Here is a 16,849-nt window from a genome sequence, read left to right as displayed (position 1 = left end):
AAGTTCGATCCTGACTGGCTCAAGGTTGACTCAGACTTCCATCCTTCCGAAGTGAGTAAATTGAGGATCCAGATTGTTGGGGGCATATGCTGACTTTATAAACCGCTTAGAGAGGGCGGTAAAAGCACTATGAAGCGGTATATAAGTCTGCTATGGCTTGCGAAGGAAGGAAGGAAGATAGGAAGGAAGGAAGATAGGAAGGAAGGAAGGAAGGAAGGAAGGAGGAAGGAAGGAAGGAGGAAGGAAGGAGGAAGGAAGGAAGATAGGAAGGAAGGAAAGAAGAATGAAGGAAGGAAAGAAGGAAGGAAAGACGGAAGGAAGGAGGAAGGAAGGAAGGAGGAACGAGGGAGGGAGGGAGGAAGGAAGGAAGGAAGGAGGAAGGAAGGAAGGAAGGGCCGAGGTGGCACAGTGGTTAGAGCACAGCACTGCAGGCTACTACTTTAACTAACTGCTAGCTGTAATCCAGCAGTTCAAATCTCACCACCTTCTCCAGATGTACTCAGCCTTCCATCCTCCAAGGTGGATAAACATAAACAAAAATAAAATGACGACCCAGATTGCTGGAGGCAAGAGGCCGACTCTGTAAACGGCTTAGAGAGGGCTGTAAAAGCACTGTTAAGCGGTATATAAGTCTTAAGTGGTCTTACTCTTGTATAGTCCAGTAGTGGACATACATCTTTGGAATTGGTCTTGCCTCTGGCAACCCCAGCGAAGCAGAGCTTCTGCTATCAGAGCAGAAAAATTCTGAATTATGGCCAGAGAACCAGCTACATTATCTATTTCTATGGCAACTGCACACAGGGAGAACGCAGGCAGCATCATGAAACAGGATGACAGGGTCTTCAACCCACTCTCTATTTATACAGCCGCAGCTGGATTTAGCTAAAGACTGTGCCTATTTGTCAGCTACACACGCCCTCCAACTGCCAGGGTGTTGCCCAGACATCTCAGCCTTTGGGGCACCCCCACAATTTTTTTTTAAAAAAACCCCAGTCCCTGGATTGAGATTTACCTGTCTGCAGCCCCGTAACCTCACTTATACCTGCATTGACTTTATTTATTTATTTATTTATTTATTCATTCATTCATTCATTCATTCATTCATTCATTCAATTTTTATGCCGCCCTTCTCCTTAGACTCAGGGCGGCTTACAACATGTTAGCAATAGCCCTTTTTAAAAAACAGAGCCAGCCTATTGCCCCCACAATCCGGATCCTCATTTGATCCACCTCGGAAGGATGGAAGGCTGAGTCAACCTTGAGCCGGTGATGAGATTTGAACCGCTGACCTTCAGATCTACAGTCAGCTTCAGTGGCCTGCAGTACATCACTCTACCTGCTGCGCCACAATATCTTTGCGCTACAATATCCGCCTTGCACTCCAAGCTTGGTTTTAAAGAGGTAGCAAGATTTGAGGGGTTTTAAAACCTTGAAATCCCCTTCGAAAGCTTGGTTTAAAGGAGTTTTAAAGTCCTTTTTAAAAAAAAAAAACCACCTCTTTTTTATTTTAAGGAATTAAAAACCCTTTGCTGGCTGGGGAATTCCTGAACATTGAAGTCCACCAGTATATTATTATTTTACTGGAGGAGGAGTAGATGCTTGGAACAAACTTCCAACTGACATGGTTGGTAAATCCACAGTAACTGAATTTAAACATGCCTGGAATAAACATATGTATGTATGTATGTATGTATGTATGTATGTATGTATGAATGTATGTTTGTTTGGTTTGTTTGTTTGTTTGTCATACAAATATAGCATTGTAGTATGTTTAAACATAATATAAGTATAAAGTAGAGATAGAAAAAACAAAAAGACATTAGGACAGGGATAGTAGGCACGAAGGTACCCTTATGCACGCCCCTTACAGACCTCTTAGAAAAGGAGAGAGGACTATTGTAGATAATGTAAGGTTGAAGATTTTCACATCCTAAGATAAAATACAGGAAATAGCATAAGGGCAGACTAGATGAACCAGGAGGCCTTTTTCTGCTGTCAGTCCTCCAGACTTTGGGGAGAATTGTGGTAGAGGGGAGGTCTACAACCTTGACAACTTTGAAGACATAGAAACCTCTTCAAAGTTGTCGAGGTTGTAGACCTCCCCTCTACCACAATTCTCCCCAAAGTCTGGAGGACAGAAGGAAAAGGGGGGGACACGATCGAAACATTTAAATATGTTACAAGGGTTAAATAAGGTTCAGGAGGGAAGTGTTTTTAATAGTAAAGTGAACCCAAGAACAAGGGGACACAATCTTGAAGTTAGTTGGGGGAAAGATCATAAGCAACATGAGAAAATATTATTTTACTGAAAGAGCAGTAGATCCTTGGAACAAACTTCCAGCAGACATGGTTGGTAAATCCACAGTAACTAAATTTAAACATGCCTGGGATAAACATATATCCACCCTAAGATAAAATACAGGAAATAGTATAAGGGCAGACTAGATGGACCAGGAGGTCTTTTTCTGCCGTCAGTCTTCTATGTTTCTATTCCTGGGTGTTGCAGCCTTTTCTCAAATTTTCTCCAAAGCCAGGAGTGAATTTTTTTTTTTAAATCAGGGTGGTGTGTGAAAGGGAGGAGAGAGCTAATTGTGTTCGGCTTGCACCCCCAAAACTACCATTGCCAGATCCCAAGGCAGGCAGGCAGGCAGGCAGGCAGGCAGGCAGACGTTGAATTACTAGCCTCCTGAAGGTCAGACAAAGGCTCCGAATTCAGATGATTTCCCAGTGTGGCAATTAAAGAGGCAGATGAGCAGAGGGGGGGGGGGGGAGGAGAGCGGAGGGGGGGGGGAGGCCGCAGGGGAAAGAGCTTGACTCATGCTAGAGCTTTGCAAAGAGGAAGAATTGGGGACGTGAGTAAGCTGGATTTGCCAAAGTGAACAGGATTGCTTCCAATGGAAGAGTGGGTGCAGAGAAGAGCCACAAAGATGATTAGGGGACTGGAGGCCACACATGGAATACTGCATTCAGTTTTGGTCCCCATAGAAACATAGAAGATTGACGGCAGAAAAAGACCTCCTGGCCCATCTAGTCTGCCCCTCCTGTGTTTTATCTTAGGAGGGATCTATGTTTCTCCCAGGTATGTTTAAATTCAGTTCCTGTGGATTTACCAACCGTCTGTCTGTCTGTCTGTCTGTCTGTCTGTCTGTCTGTCTATCATCTATCTATCTATCTATCTATCTATCTATCTATCTATCTATCTATCTATCTATATATCGTCTATCTATCTATCTATCTATCGTCTATCTATCTATCTGTATCTATCTATCTATCTATCTATCTATCTATCATCTATCATCTATCATCTATCTATCTATCATCTATCTATCTATCTATCATCTATCTATCTATCTATCTATCTATCTATCTATCTGTATCTATATATCTATCTGTATCTATCTATCTATCTATCTATCTATCTATCTATCTATCTATCTATCTATCTATCTATCTATCTATCATCTATCTATCTATCTATCTATCTATCTATCTATCTATCTATCTATCTATCATCTATCATCTATCTATCTATCTATCTATCATCTATCTATCTATCTATCTATCTATCTATCTATCTATCTATCTATCTATCTATCTATCTATCATCTATCTACCTACCTACCTACCTATCTACCTACCTACAGTAACTACAGTATCTCTCTCTCTCTCTCTCTCTCTCTCTATCATCTGTCTATCTATGGGTCTATCATTATCTACCTGTCTGTGTCTGTCTGTCAGTCTGTCTATCATCTCTATCTGTCCATCATGTCTGTCTGTCTGTCTGTCTATCTATCTGTCTATCTATCTATCATCTGTCTATCTATGGATCTATCTATCATTATCTACCTGTCTGTGTCTGTCTGCCTATCTATCTGTCTACCATATCTATTTATTTATCTGTCTGTCTATCATGTCTGTCTGTCTGTCTGTCTGTCTGTCTATCTATCATCTGTCTATCTATCTTCTGCTTGGAAGCCAGAGAGACCTCTGACAACACGCAACACGGAAAAGGAGAATTTCAGAGGAGCTCCAAGCCTGGTCCACCAACTCTTCCCTTTTGCTGCAAAGGCCAGAATACAGATTGTGGATAAAATCTTGGAGGGAAAGCACCAACTTCTGGCTGCAACCCCAGGCGTGTTGACTGCGAGCTTCAGAGGCTGTGAATCTTTACAGAAAAAGCACAATGAGATTTGTTTGGCTCTTCTGGGACACGAGGCTGTGGCGAACCCAGCTGAGCAGCACCGACTGGCACACAGCCCCAGAGGGAGCAATACAACAGCCCTGCCCTCCTCTCTCTGTTCAACCCACCGGGCATTTATTGGGGGTCAGCGGAAGCCCAACAAAGGCCTTCACGAGAACTGCAATATTGATATTACCGTATTTTTCGGAATATAAGACGCACCGGAGCACAAGCCGCACCTTAGTTTTCGGGTAGGAAAATAGGGAAAAGAAAATTTCTGTGATGTGTTTGTAAAAGAAATAAAAATAAAATAAAAAACTTTGCAAAAAAAAAAAAAAGGCCTCGCATCCAACAATTAAAGCAGGGGTCCCCAAACCTGACAACTTTAAAACTTGTGGACTTCCAACTCCCAGAATTCCCCAGCCAGGAATCCTGGGAGTTGAAATCCACAAGACTTAAAAGTTGCTAAGTTTGAAGACCTCTGAATTAAAAGCACTAGGAAAGGTCTCCTGTTAAAGCAAGACGTATTTTATTTTTTAATCTCTCATCATTCCCTTTCTCCTGACTAAGTAGACACAATATCCCACCTGCAAATCGAGGGCTGCTTTCTCAGCACATCCAGGCTTATATCTGCAGGTGTACACCCCCCTCCTCATTACCCCATTTGCAAAAGCTGCCCCATGAGAACTGCCTTCCCGGCAAAGCAACACAACCCTGCAACAACCCCTGGGGAACAAGAAGGGTGTGCGAGCCACATCTGGCAGGTGGAAGGAAGCATTCCAACCCCCTCTCCCCCAGAAACTCACAGCCTTTCCAAGACCTGCAGAGATGCTACGAGGGTCGGCCAGAAAGTAATGCACCACATTTTTTTTCTTCAACAACTATTTACTGAACACAATGAAACTTACACACAAGAAAGAACAATGTTTCTTCTACATTCCCTATTTTTCCACGTATTCTCAGTCCTGTTCTACGGCCTTCTCCAGCGAGACACAAGGGCGTGTATGCCCTGTCGGTACAGGTCAGGAAGCCATTTCTGCACTGGGCGAATCATCCCTAATGGCCTCACCCTCTGTGCCTGGCGACTAACCGTACTTCTGTTGGCTGCAGATTCTCCATAAACTGTACACAAACGTTTGTGAATGTTCCCAACAGTTTCTTTCTCTGCAGTGAGAAATTCAATGATGACACGCTGCTTGTAACGTACATCACTTACAGACGCTGTTTCGAAATTTACACACACGCGCCTGACCATTCAAATAATGTGTATCTAAAGCAAAGGTCCCCAAACTTGGCAACTTTAAGACCTGTGGACTTCAACTCCCAGAATTCTCCAGCCAGCTATGCAGTTGACAGAAGTACGGTTAGTCGCCAGGCACTATGCTGGCTGGAGAATTCTGGGAGTTGAAGTCCACAAGTCTTAAAGTTGCCAAGTTTGAAGACCTCTGACTGAAAGTTTCGCATTTGTACCATTACCATATGGGGAAAATTATACAAATGGATAGAGGGGGAAAAAACAGAAATAAAATAACCAGACAAAATAAAAGAGGACAATGTAGAAAAGGCAATGTAAAAACAATCTTATTTCGAAAGGTACAAGTTTCCGTAAACTTTTTGTATGGTGTATTGTATGATGTGTCAACTTTTTGTATGTGTTTGTTTGTGCTTTATGTTTCAAAAAATTCAATTGTTTTTGTTAAAGGAAGACAATTCAAATAATGTATATCTGAAATTTCACATTCATACCATCACTGTAGGCTGAGAAAAAAAATGTGGTGCATTGCTTTATGGGCGACCCTCATATTTCTCTCACACACACCCTTCCTGGGCAGAAGAAAACGATTGCAAAGCTGAAAAATTTTGGGCAGAGACTTTGGGGGCAACCTCGGATGCTGCCCGCTTGCCATCTTTTTAAAAGGCTCCCCATGCCAACTAGGCATCACCCTTTCGGAGAGCCAACGTGGATATTGGCACCAACTCGGGCCAGCTGCACGCTCTTGTGGATAATCAGTCCATTCATAGCGCATTTTCCCAGGTTCACCGCTGAGCAAAATAAATAAATAACCGGACTTCGGTCCAAGCAAAGCCAAGCGGCCACCTGTTGCTCTCGGGGAGCTAAGGGGCTGTGGGAACACCCCAGATGCAAAAATGAGGGCTGCCAACCTCATCAAATTTTTTGTTGTGCTTTTACAAAGGATGGGTAGGTCCCCAGCTCTTCTGCCCCTTCCTGCCCTGCACATCAATTAAAGGGCAACCCAGGCGTTTCCACATTGGTCTCTGGCCAGGCTAACCAAAACAGATGCTCTCTCATCACCAGGGATGGGAGCAGATTTTTAAAGGAGGGATTGCTTGACCCAAAGCATTCCAACCTATTGCGCTACAAACCTGTTTCTCCCTTCCTCCAGAACATAATAATAACAGAGTTGGAAGGGACCATGGAGGTCTTCTAGTCCAACCCCCTGCTTGGGCAGAAGATCCTACACTACTTCAGACAGATGGTTACCCAACATCTGCTTAAAAACCTCCAGGGTTGGAGCATTCACAACTTCTGGAGGCAACTTCTGTTCCACAGATCAACAGTTCTGACTGTCAGGACGTTTCTCCTTATTTCTAAGTTGCTTCCATCCTTGTTTAGTTTCCACCCATTGCTTCTTGTTCTACCCTCAGGTGCTTTGGAGAATAGGTTGTGTTCTGTCGAGCTCTCTGGCAGAATCCTCCCAAAAATGCACGGATACAATTTCAGACACACACACGTTTGGAAATTCAAAACAATGTTCTTTATAATGAAAATTCACTTAAACCAAGCCCTCTTTTGGTATAGCTCTCTACATGGGGCTACCTTTGAAAAGTGTTCGGAAACTTCAGATCGTACAGAATGCAGCTGCGAGAGCAATCATGGGCTTTCCCAAATATGCCCATGTTACACCAACACTCCGCAGTCTGCATTGGTTGCCGATCAGTTTCCGGTCACAATTCAAAGTGTTGGTTATGACCTATAAAGCCCTTCATGGCACCGGACCAGATTATCTCAGGAACCGCCTTCTGCCGCACGAATCCCAGCGGCCAGTTAGGTCCCACAGAGTGGGTCTTCTCCGGGTCCCGTCAACGAAACAATGCCACTTGGCGGGACCCAGGAGAAGAGCCTTCTCTGTGGCGGCCCCGGCCCTCTGGAACCAACTCCCCCCAGAGATTAGAATTGCCCCTACCCTCCTTGCCTTTCGTAAGCTACTCAAAACCCACCTCTGCCGCCAGGCATGGGGGAATTAAGACTTCTTCTCCCCCTAGGCTGATACAATTGTATGTATGGTATGTTTGTACGTATGTTGGTTTTATACATTAGGGGGTTTTTAAGTTAGTTTTTTAGTATTGGATTTTTATTGTATATTGTTTATGACTGTTGTTAGCCGCCCCGAGTTTTCGGAGAGGGGCGGCATATAAATCCAATAAATGAAATGAAATGAAATAGCAAAGAGCACTCGTCTCCAAACAAACTGGTAATTTGTACAAGTCCCTGATCAGTTCTGTGATACTTAGCTTGCAGCTGCAAGGCAATTCACAGTCCTCCTTCTTTCACAAAGTGAAACACACTTTGCTCTGGTTTAGTTTCAAAGCGGGGAAAAATCAGCACACAAAAAGTCAAAGTCAGTAAAGCAGTCACGAAACACCACGATCAGATAATCCTCCACAATGGCCAAACCCACAGGCTGCTCTTTATAGCAGGCTCACTAATGACCACAGCCCCACCAAACCACAGGTGGCCTCCTTTTCTTTGATAATAATCTCTCAGTTGTTGCTGCCTATGCATCCCTCTCCGCATGTGTGGCTGTATCATTAACTCTTGTTCCGAATCCAAGGAGGAGCTAGAGAATTGGTCTCCTTCTGAGCTGTCTGCCCCACTCTCCTCCTCCCTGTCACTCATGTCTTCCTGGTCAGAGGAGCCTTCATCAGCAGATTCCACCAGGGGGGGGCAAAACAGGCCTGCAGCATGTGGATGTCTCCCCCACATCCACAATCCTTGGGGCAGGAGCTGGGCCAGAGCTGACCATAACAGGTTGACTCCCTCTTCTTTGTGGCAACCTCTGAGATATTGGAAGACTTTCATTAAAAGAATCAACACCATCTTCACCTGTTATTGTGATAAAATGTTCCAAACATGCTTGTAAAGGACATTTTTAATTCTCGAGTCTTGGTTTTGGGAGATTCTTCCCACTTTCCTCTTTCTGGTTTCACATGGGGGGGGGTTTTCTCTTGCCTCCCATCCTCCAGAATTTCAGGGTGGGTGGACGGCCAGTAAACGTTAGCTAGAGCTAACTTACTTCATGACAATAACAACAACAACAAACGTGGGTGTTCAGCGAAAGGCATGCGTGCAACACACACTCCCCCCCCCCCAGTTTGAAAACAAGGGCCACAATGCTTCTTCCTCCAACGCATCGCCTTCTCCCGTTCGTGATGCGACATAGCTTTGCAAAGTTATTCTCAAGGCTGCAAAGCTGGGCATTGAGAAGAATGCAGCAATTTCATTTGAGTTGGAAGAGAAACTCTAGGGATGGCCCTCCTCAGGAGGCTGAAGTGGTTCTCCGCTTTTGGGAGGGGGCATGCCTGGGGTCTCTGGGCTTGGTGGCTTCCCTTGCAGATGTTTTTGTTATTAAAACTTGGTGGAAGGGAAGGAGAGGAGAGGAAAGGAGAAAGGAAAGGGCGAAAGGAAAGAAAAAAGGAAAAGAGGAAAGAGAAAGGAAAGGAGAGAGGAAAGGGAAAAGAAGAAATGAAAGAATTGATGTTAGCTAGGGGAAAGGGGAAAGAAAAGGAAAGGAGGAAGGAGGAAGGAAAGGAAAGGAGGAAGGAAAGTAAAGGAGAAAGGAAAGGAGGAAAGAAAGGAGGAAAGAAAGGAAAAAGGAAAGGAGGAAGGAAGAAGGAAATGAAAGGAGGAAGGAAAGGAAAGGAGAAATGAAAGGAGGAAGGAAAGGAAAGGAGGAAGGAAAGGAAAGGAGGATGGAAAGGAGGAAGGAGAAAGGAAAGGAGAGAGGAAAGGAGGAAGGAAAGGAAAGCAGGAAGGAGAAAGGAAAGGAGAGAGGAAAGGAGGAAGGAAAGGAAAGCAGGAAGGAGAAAGGAAAGGAAAAAGGAAAGGAGAGAGGAAAGGAGGAAGGAAAGGAAAGCAGGAAGGAGAAAGGAAATGAAAGGAGGAAGGAAAGGAAAGGAGGATGGAAAGGAGGAAGGAGAAAGGAAAGGAGAGAGGAAAGGAGGAAGGAAAGGAAAGCAGGAAGGAGAAAGGAAAGGAAAAAAGGAAAGGAGAGAGGAAAGGAGGAAGGAAAGGAAAGCAGGAAGGAGAAAGGAAATGAAAGGAAGGAAAGGAAAGGAGGAAATAAAGGAAAAAGGAAAGGAGGAAGGAGAAAGGAAATGAAAGAAGGAAGGAAAGGAGGAAAGGAAAGGAAAGGAAAAAGGAAAGGAGGGAGGAAAGGAGAAAGGAAAAAAAATAGAAAGGATTGATGTTAGCTAGTTGGGTCATGACATGTGAGCACAAAAACCACCAAACTCAGAGAGCACCAAAGACCCCCTCCCCCCAGCCCATCCTCTTCCTCCCCAAACCCCTCCTCCTCCTATCATTGATGATGTTCCCTAGTTGGATCACGAGAAACATCTGCAAGGAAACCCCCAAGCTCTCAGCGCACCCCACAATCCCCCCCCTGCGCTCCAAATCTTCTCTCTGCTAATGCAACGGCCTTCCAGGGGGGCAACTCTCAATTCGAAGGACCCCTTTGGCCCCTTAGTTAGAACCCACCCCCTGGTATGGCCTTCCCCCCATTCCCGAATGACCACCAGCTGCTTAATATTAGTCTCAAAGGCATGAGCCAGACCTGACCAATTGGACAAAAGATTTTGGCTGCCCCAGAATCTATTTTCAAAGGCTTCTCTCCTTCCTCTCTCGTTTGAGTCCAATTAAAGGGGAGGGGGCTTCCTCTTAATGAGGGGCTGATGCTCCACAGACACGGGCCATCTGCCAACCCTCCGTCCACCCCAATTACTAATTAGGAGCAATGCAATCCCATTCTGGCCTCAACAAAGGACCTCCTGACCACCCCCCATTGGCAACCTCAAATGTGCATCCTGTATGTGCCTTAGGGAAGGGAGGGTTTTTCCCCCTTCTTCCACATGGTCCCCCCCCCAAATCCTGGGCTGAATTAAAATTAAGAGAATTAAGAGACGAGAGAGATCTATCCCACCCAGACCCCAAAAGTTCTGAACATTAGTTTTGCATTGTTCGATCCTTCTGCGCAGAGAGAAACATACACATCCGAGTAATTTAACGCAGCTGAGAAGAGGAGGTGCATTAAATGTTTTTAAATCCATGTTGTCCCCATTATATGGACAACCACACAGAACAAAAGGAGGGGAGGACAAGGGGAAATCTTCCTGGGGGAGGAAGAGAAGGGGATGGATGGATGGATGGATGGAAAGGACTCCATCTCATCCTATCCCAAATTCTGTACAGTGATACCTCATCTTACAAACCCGTCATCATACAAACTTTTCGAGATACAAACCCAGGGTTTAAGATTTTTTGCCTCTTCTTCCAAACTATTTTCACCCTACAAACCCAAGCCGCCGCCACTGGGATGCCCCACCTCTGGACTTCTGTTGCCAGCGAAGCACCCGTTTTTGCGCTGCTGGGATTCCCCTGAGGCTCCCCTCCATGGGAAACACCACCTCCAGACTTCCGTTTTTTTGCAATGATGCAGGGAAATCCCAGCAGTGCAAAAACGGCGCTTCGCTGGCAACAGAAGTCCGGAGGTGGGGTTTTGAGGACTTCCGTGTTTTTTGCGATGCTGCAATTTAACTGAGGCTCCCCTTGCTGGGAAACCCCACCTCCAGACTTCCGTTGCCAGCGAAGCACCCATTTTTGCCCTGCTGGGATTCCCCTGCAGCATCACAAAAACATGGAAGTCCAGAGGTGGGGTTTCCCATGGAGGGGAGCCTCAGGGGAATCCCAGCAGCGCAAAAACGGGTGCTTCGGCTGGCAAAAGGGGTGAGTTTTGGGATTGCACGCATTAATCGCTTTTCCATTGATTCCTATGGGAAACATTGTTTCGTCTTACAAACTTTTCACCTTACAAACCTCGTCCTCGGAACCAATTAATTTCTTAAGATGAGGTATCACTGTATTTTTAAATGCCTAGATGGCATTTGGAGATATAGGTCTGTGATGGCGAACCTATGACACGCGTGCCACAGGTGACACGAGGAGCCATATTAGAAAGCACACGAAGCTTTGCCCTGTGTCAGATGCAGCGCGCATGGGCGCGCTAGCCAGCTGATTTTCGGCCTTGGGAAAGGCCGTTTTGCCCTCTGGAGGCGACAGTGGCGGCAGGAAGTCCATTTTTTCAAACTTCCGGTTTGCCTGTTGGGTGGTTTTTCACACTCTGGGGCTCCATTAAACTTCCCTGAAGCCTCAAAGTGCAAAACACCCCACCCAACAGGCAAATCGGAAGTTTGAAAAAACGGAATTCCTGTTTGCCCGTTGTGCTGTTTTTATGCACTCCGGAGGCTTCAGGGACAAGGGGATGAGACTTTAACTTCAGTAAAGCGGGACACCATTGCGGGGGGGGGGGGGGGGGACGGACGACTGAAAAAATTCTACAGAATTTTACTCCAGTGTTTGTTTTCCCACTTAATTGTGTTAGGGTGGGGTTTCACATCAAAGAAAGCGGATTCCCTACTCTTTCTCTCCCAACGCCGGAGAGGGGCGCGCTCGGTCTCTTCTCCAACACGCTGGGTGGAAGGTCTCAAGCATCAAACTTATCAAGAAAGACTTGAAGAACTCAACCTGTATAGTCTGGAGGACGGAAGGGAAAGAGGGGACACGATCGAAACATTTAAATATGTTAAAGGGTTAAATAAGGTTCAGGAGGGAAGTGTTTTTAATAGGAAAGTGAACACAAGAACAAGGGGGCACAATCTGAGGTCAGTTGGGGGAAAGATCAGAAGCAGCGTGAGAAAATATTATTTGACTGAAAGAGCAGTAGATGCTTGGAACAAACTTCCAGCAGACATGGTTGGTAAATCCACAGGAACTGAATTGAAACATGCCTGGGATAAACATAGATCCATCCTAAGATAAAATAAAGGAAATAGTATAAGGGCAGACTAGATGGACCAGGAGGTCTTTTTCTGCTGTCAATCTTCTATGTTTCTATCCAACTTCAGAGGCTTAGCAACTGACATATACTTATGCCAGTTGCAGTCTCCCAGGGTCACATGATCCTCTTTTGCCACCTTTTGACGAGCAAATTTAAGGGGAAGGGGGGAAACCCATTCACTTAACAACCTCGTTGCTAACTTAAGAACTGCCGCGATTCGCTTAAACAACCCTGGCAAGACGTAAAAAAGGGACAAAAATTTAAAAACCAATGTTTTGCTTAGCAGCCAACATCTGGGGCTCCATTGAGGTCGCAAGTCGAGCACTGCCGCTAGTCTAATTCCAAATCGCAAGGTTTGATTTAGCCTGGAATGAATTCGTTTAAACTAAATTATTGGGGATGCTTTTTAAGGGACAATAAAGAAACCGAATCAACTCCAAGTGTGCGATGCTAAGAATGCCCAGTTACCGTCTTTTAGATTTGTCTCTAATTAAAACTGGGAACTAAACTTTATTTGATTTTTCTTTTTATGGTAAGAGAAAAGGAGGATACTACAGCCAGAGAAATAATTTTTCCCGTCTGCAAACCCCAAGAGATGTACCACAATAGCTACAACCATCTCGCTCCGTTAAGGAGAACCGTATTGGAATGGGGAGGCAGGGAACCAACTACAAAGAGGTGCTCAATAATTACTACAAGGACGTGGTGAGGTAGGGAACAAGAACCACTTCTGCAATTCTCCAACTGGAGAAAGGCGGCCCAGGAGGTCTCACCCGCCTGGAGGTCTCTTTGAAGAAAAAAAATATGCCACAAATTCAAAAAGATGATCAATTCCCACCAGGGAAAGATCTACAGGCTCCCAGAATCCTTGGCCAAGATGGACATTTCTATCTATCTATCTATCTATCTATCTATCTATCTATCTATCTATCTATCTATCTATTCTCTCTCTCCCTCTCCATCTTTCTCTCTCTCCATCTATCTATCTATCTATCTATCTATCCATCCATCCATCCATCCATCCATTCATTCATCCATCCAATACACAATACATATGGAAGAGAATAGACATAAAGTAATATACAGTGTTCCCTCGATTTCCGCAGGGGATGCGTTCCGAGACCGCCCGCGACAGTTGAATTTCCGCGAAGTAGAGATGCGGAAGTAAATACACCACTTTTGGCTATGGACAGTATCACAAGCCTTCCCTTAACACTTTAAACCCCTAAACTGCAATTTCTCATTCCCTTAGCAACCATTTAGATTATTACTCACCATGTTTATTTATTAAAGTTTATTAAAAAAAATATTTATTAAAGGCAGATGAAAGTTTGGCGATGACGTATGACATCATCGGGTGGAAAAAAACCATGGTATAGGGAAAAAATCAGCAAAGTATTTATTAATTAATATTTTTGAAAAACCGTGGTATAGCTGTTTCGCGAAGTTCGAACCCGTGAAAATCGAGGGACCACTGTATAAAAAGATCATATGTAAAAATAGAGGAGAAGATATATGAAAGGAAGAAAATATATATGATATATGAGGTAAAGGAAACACAATTGGACAGGGGACGAAAGGCACACCAGTGCACTTATGTACGCCCCTTACTGACCTCTTAGGAACCTGGAGAGGTCAATCGTGGAGAGTCTAAGGGAGAAATGTTGGGGGTTAGGGGTTGACACAATTGAGTCTGGTAATGAGTTCCATGCTTCGACAACTCGATTGCTAAAGTCATATTTTTTACAGTCAAGTTTGGAGCGGTTAATATTAAGTTTGAATCTGTTTGCCTGCTCTTGTGTTGTGCGGTTGAAGCTGAAGTAGTCATTGACCGGTAGGACGTTGCAGCATATGATCTTGTGGGCAATACTTAAATCGTGTTTTAGGCGCCGTAGTTCTAAGCTTTCTAGACCCAGGATTGTTAGTCTATTTTCGTAGGGTATTCTGGTGACGCTCACGAAAGAAACACCGTGGAAATCTGCTCTTCTCCCAAGCAAAGCAACCCTAAACTACTACTAGTTTATTTATTATTTATTATTTTATTTATTATTTGGATTTGTATGCCGCCCCTCTCCGAAGACTCGGGGCGGCTCGTAGTTTAGTAGTTCTACTACTACTCCTTCTCCCTTCTTCTTCTTATTCTCCTCCTCCTCCTCTTCCTTCTTCCTCCTCCCCTTCTCCTCCTCCTCTGACCTAGATGTCTGAGAATCTCCATAGACAAAAAGCTAGCTTGCGAATGACTTATCCACTCTTCATTTGTGGTTTAATCTGCCTTCCTCGTCCTCCTCCTCCTTCTTTTAAGCTTGGAAAATTCCCAGGTTGCTCTACTCTCTTCCTGGGGAATAAAAAAAAGACCCTTTCCCCATCACCCAGGAAGATAACTAGAAATAGCCTCTCTTACACCCAAGAGCTGAGTCTCCGCCCAACGCAACCAGTCGCCCTGTGGCACTCCACATCTGGGTTTTTCCAGAGCGACAAAAGGATTGAAACAGGAGCCTCTCTCCCTCTCCGCCCCCCGCCCCCCACCAGACACTGGGCTCTCTAACCTCACAATCCAACCCTTGTTCTCCAAACCGCCTGGTTCCCCCCCACACACTTTTTTGCAGCAGGGCAAATATTTAACATCTGCCAAAAACCAAACCAAAAAAATGCAAAGAATCCCATTGCTTTTGGAGAGGGGGTGGCAGAGGGATGGAGTGGGGGTGGTGGATAGAGGGCTGGTTGGCGGCGGGGTGTGTGTGTGTGAGAGCCAGTCCATCTCGCCCCCCCCCTAAAAAAATCACACAGCAACTGAGGAGTGGGAGGCACCAACCTACAGCTGCCATCTCTACAATTATCGGTATGTGGGCGAGGTGAGGGGGAGATATTTTGCAAAAAGCGTTGCCCCCCCTCCAGAATCACTGACGGAGAGAAGCAGCCCCCCCCAGCTTTCTCTCCCCTCCCACCCGCTTTTCAAACTCCCCCTCCCCAGGCAAACCAATTCAGCTTCCAGCCGCAAAACAAACTATCATTTCTCGCACTGTTGACGTGTCCGTCCCCACCTTTTCTCCTGGTCTCAATTCCGCCCCCCCCCCCCCGCCCCACATCACCAGTTTGGAGGGGGGGGGGGAGCGAAATGAGGAATGATTCCAGGGAGGCTTGGAAGAGAGGCTTCCGGAAGGATGGAGCCACACCCAACATTGGCGCATCTGTGCTACCACTTTATGCCTGCAAAGCACACCTCGCTCCCCCAACCAGGGTTTCGTAAAAGCGAGACACACACAATTTGCACAAAACCCAGGAATCCCATCAGAAAATATCATAATTAAATATATACATACACTGCTCAAAAAAAAATAAAGGGAGCCCTCAAAGAACACACCCTAGATCTGTATGAATGAAATATCCTCATTGAATATTTCCATTTGCACAACTTTTCCATTTGCACAACAGCATGAGAAATTGACTGTCGATCAGTGTTGCCTCTTAAGTGGATAGTTTGATTTCACAGAAGTTTGATTTACTTGGAGTTATATTCTGTTTTTTAAGTGTTCCCTTTATTTTTTGGAGCAGCGTATTTATACATACAGTATATACATTCATACATATATACGTATTCATATATATAAATGCACACTGCTCAAAAAAATAAAAGGAACCCTCCTAAATCTGAATGAATGAAATATTTTAATTGAATACTTTGTTCTGTACAAAGTTGAATGTGCACAACAGCAGGTGAAATTGTCAATCAGTGTTGCTACCTAAGTAGACTGTTTGATTTCAGAGGTTTGATTTACTTGGAGTTATATTATGTTGTTGAAGTGTTCCCTTTATTTTTATTTTTTTTTGAGCAGTATATATTTATATGTATATTTATATGTATACTGCTCAAAGAAATAAAGGGAACCCTCAAAGAACACACCCTAGATCTGAATGAATGAAATATTCTCATGGAATACTTTGTTTTCTACAAAGTTGAATGTGCACCACAGCCTGTGAAATTGATTGTCAATCAGTGTTGCTTCCTAAGTGGACAGTTTGATTTCATAGAAGTTTGATTTCCTTGGAGTTACATTGTGTTAAGTGTTCCCTTTATTATTACTATTATTTTGAGCAGTGTATATGAATGTGCACGAAATGGATAGGTTCACAATAGAACTAACGGGCCAAAAAGATTTGGGTTATTATGAAACCTGGGAGAGATGGTATCATTGGATTGTATATAAGGAAAAAAGCAAAGGAATTGTAATATGAAAATATATAAATATATAGGGACCTTGGAGGTCTTCTAGTCCAACCCCGTTTAGGTAGGAAGCCCTACACTACTTCAGACAAATGGTTATCCAACATCTGCTTAAAAACTTCCAGTGTTGGAGCATTCACGACTTATGGAGGCAAGCTGTCCCACTAATTAATTGTTCTAACTGTCAGGAAATTTCTCCTTAGTTCTAAGTTGCTTCTCCCCTTGTTTAGTTTCCACCCATTGCTTCTTGTTCTACCCTCAGGTGCTTTGGAGAATAGGTTGACTCCCTCTTCTTTGTGGCAACCGCTGAGA

The 16,849-nt window shown here is 44.4% G+C and overlaps 1 protein-coding gene across 1 annotated transcript in view; it reads right to left on the bottom strand.

Moving 5' to 3' along the window:
* Nucleotides 1-16,849, bottom strand: part of LOC139155546 (fascin-like) — a 36,365-nt gene that overhangs the window by 13,087 nt on the left and 6,429 nt on the right. The gene's annotated exons all lie outside the window — the stretch shown is intronic.

The sequence above is a fragment of the Erythrolamprus reginae genome, unplaced genomic scaffold (assembly GCF_031021105.1).
Source record: "Erythrolamprus reginae isolate rEryReg1 unplaced genomic scaffold, rEryReg1.hap1 H_3, whole genome shotgun sequence".
Classification (NCBI taxonomy): Eukaryota; Metazoa; Chordata; class Lepidosauria; order Squamata; family Dipsadidae; genus Erythrolamprus; species Erythrolamprus reginae.
This window is presented reverse-complemented; position numbering and strand designations above follow the sequence as displayed.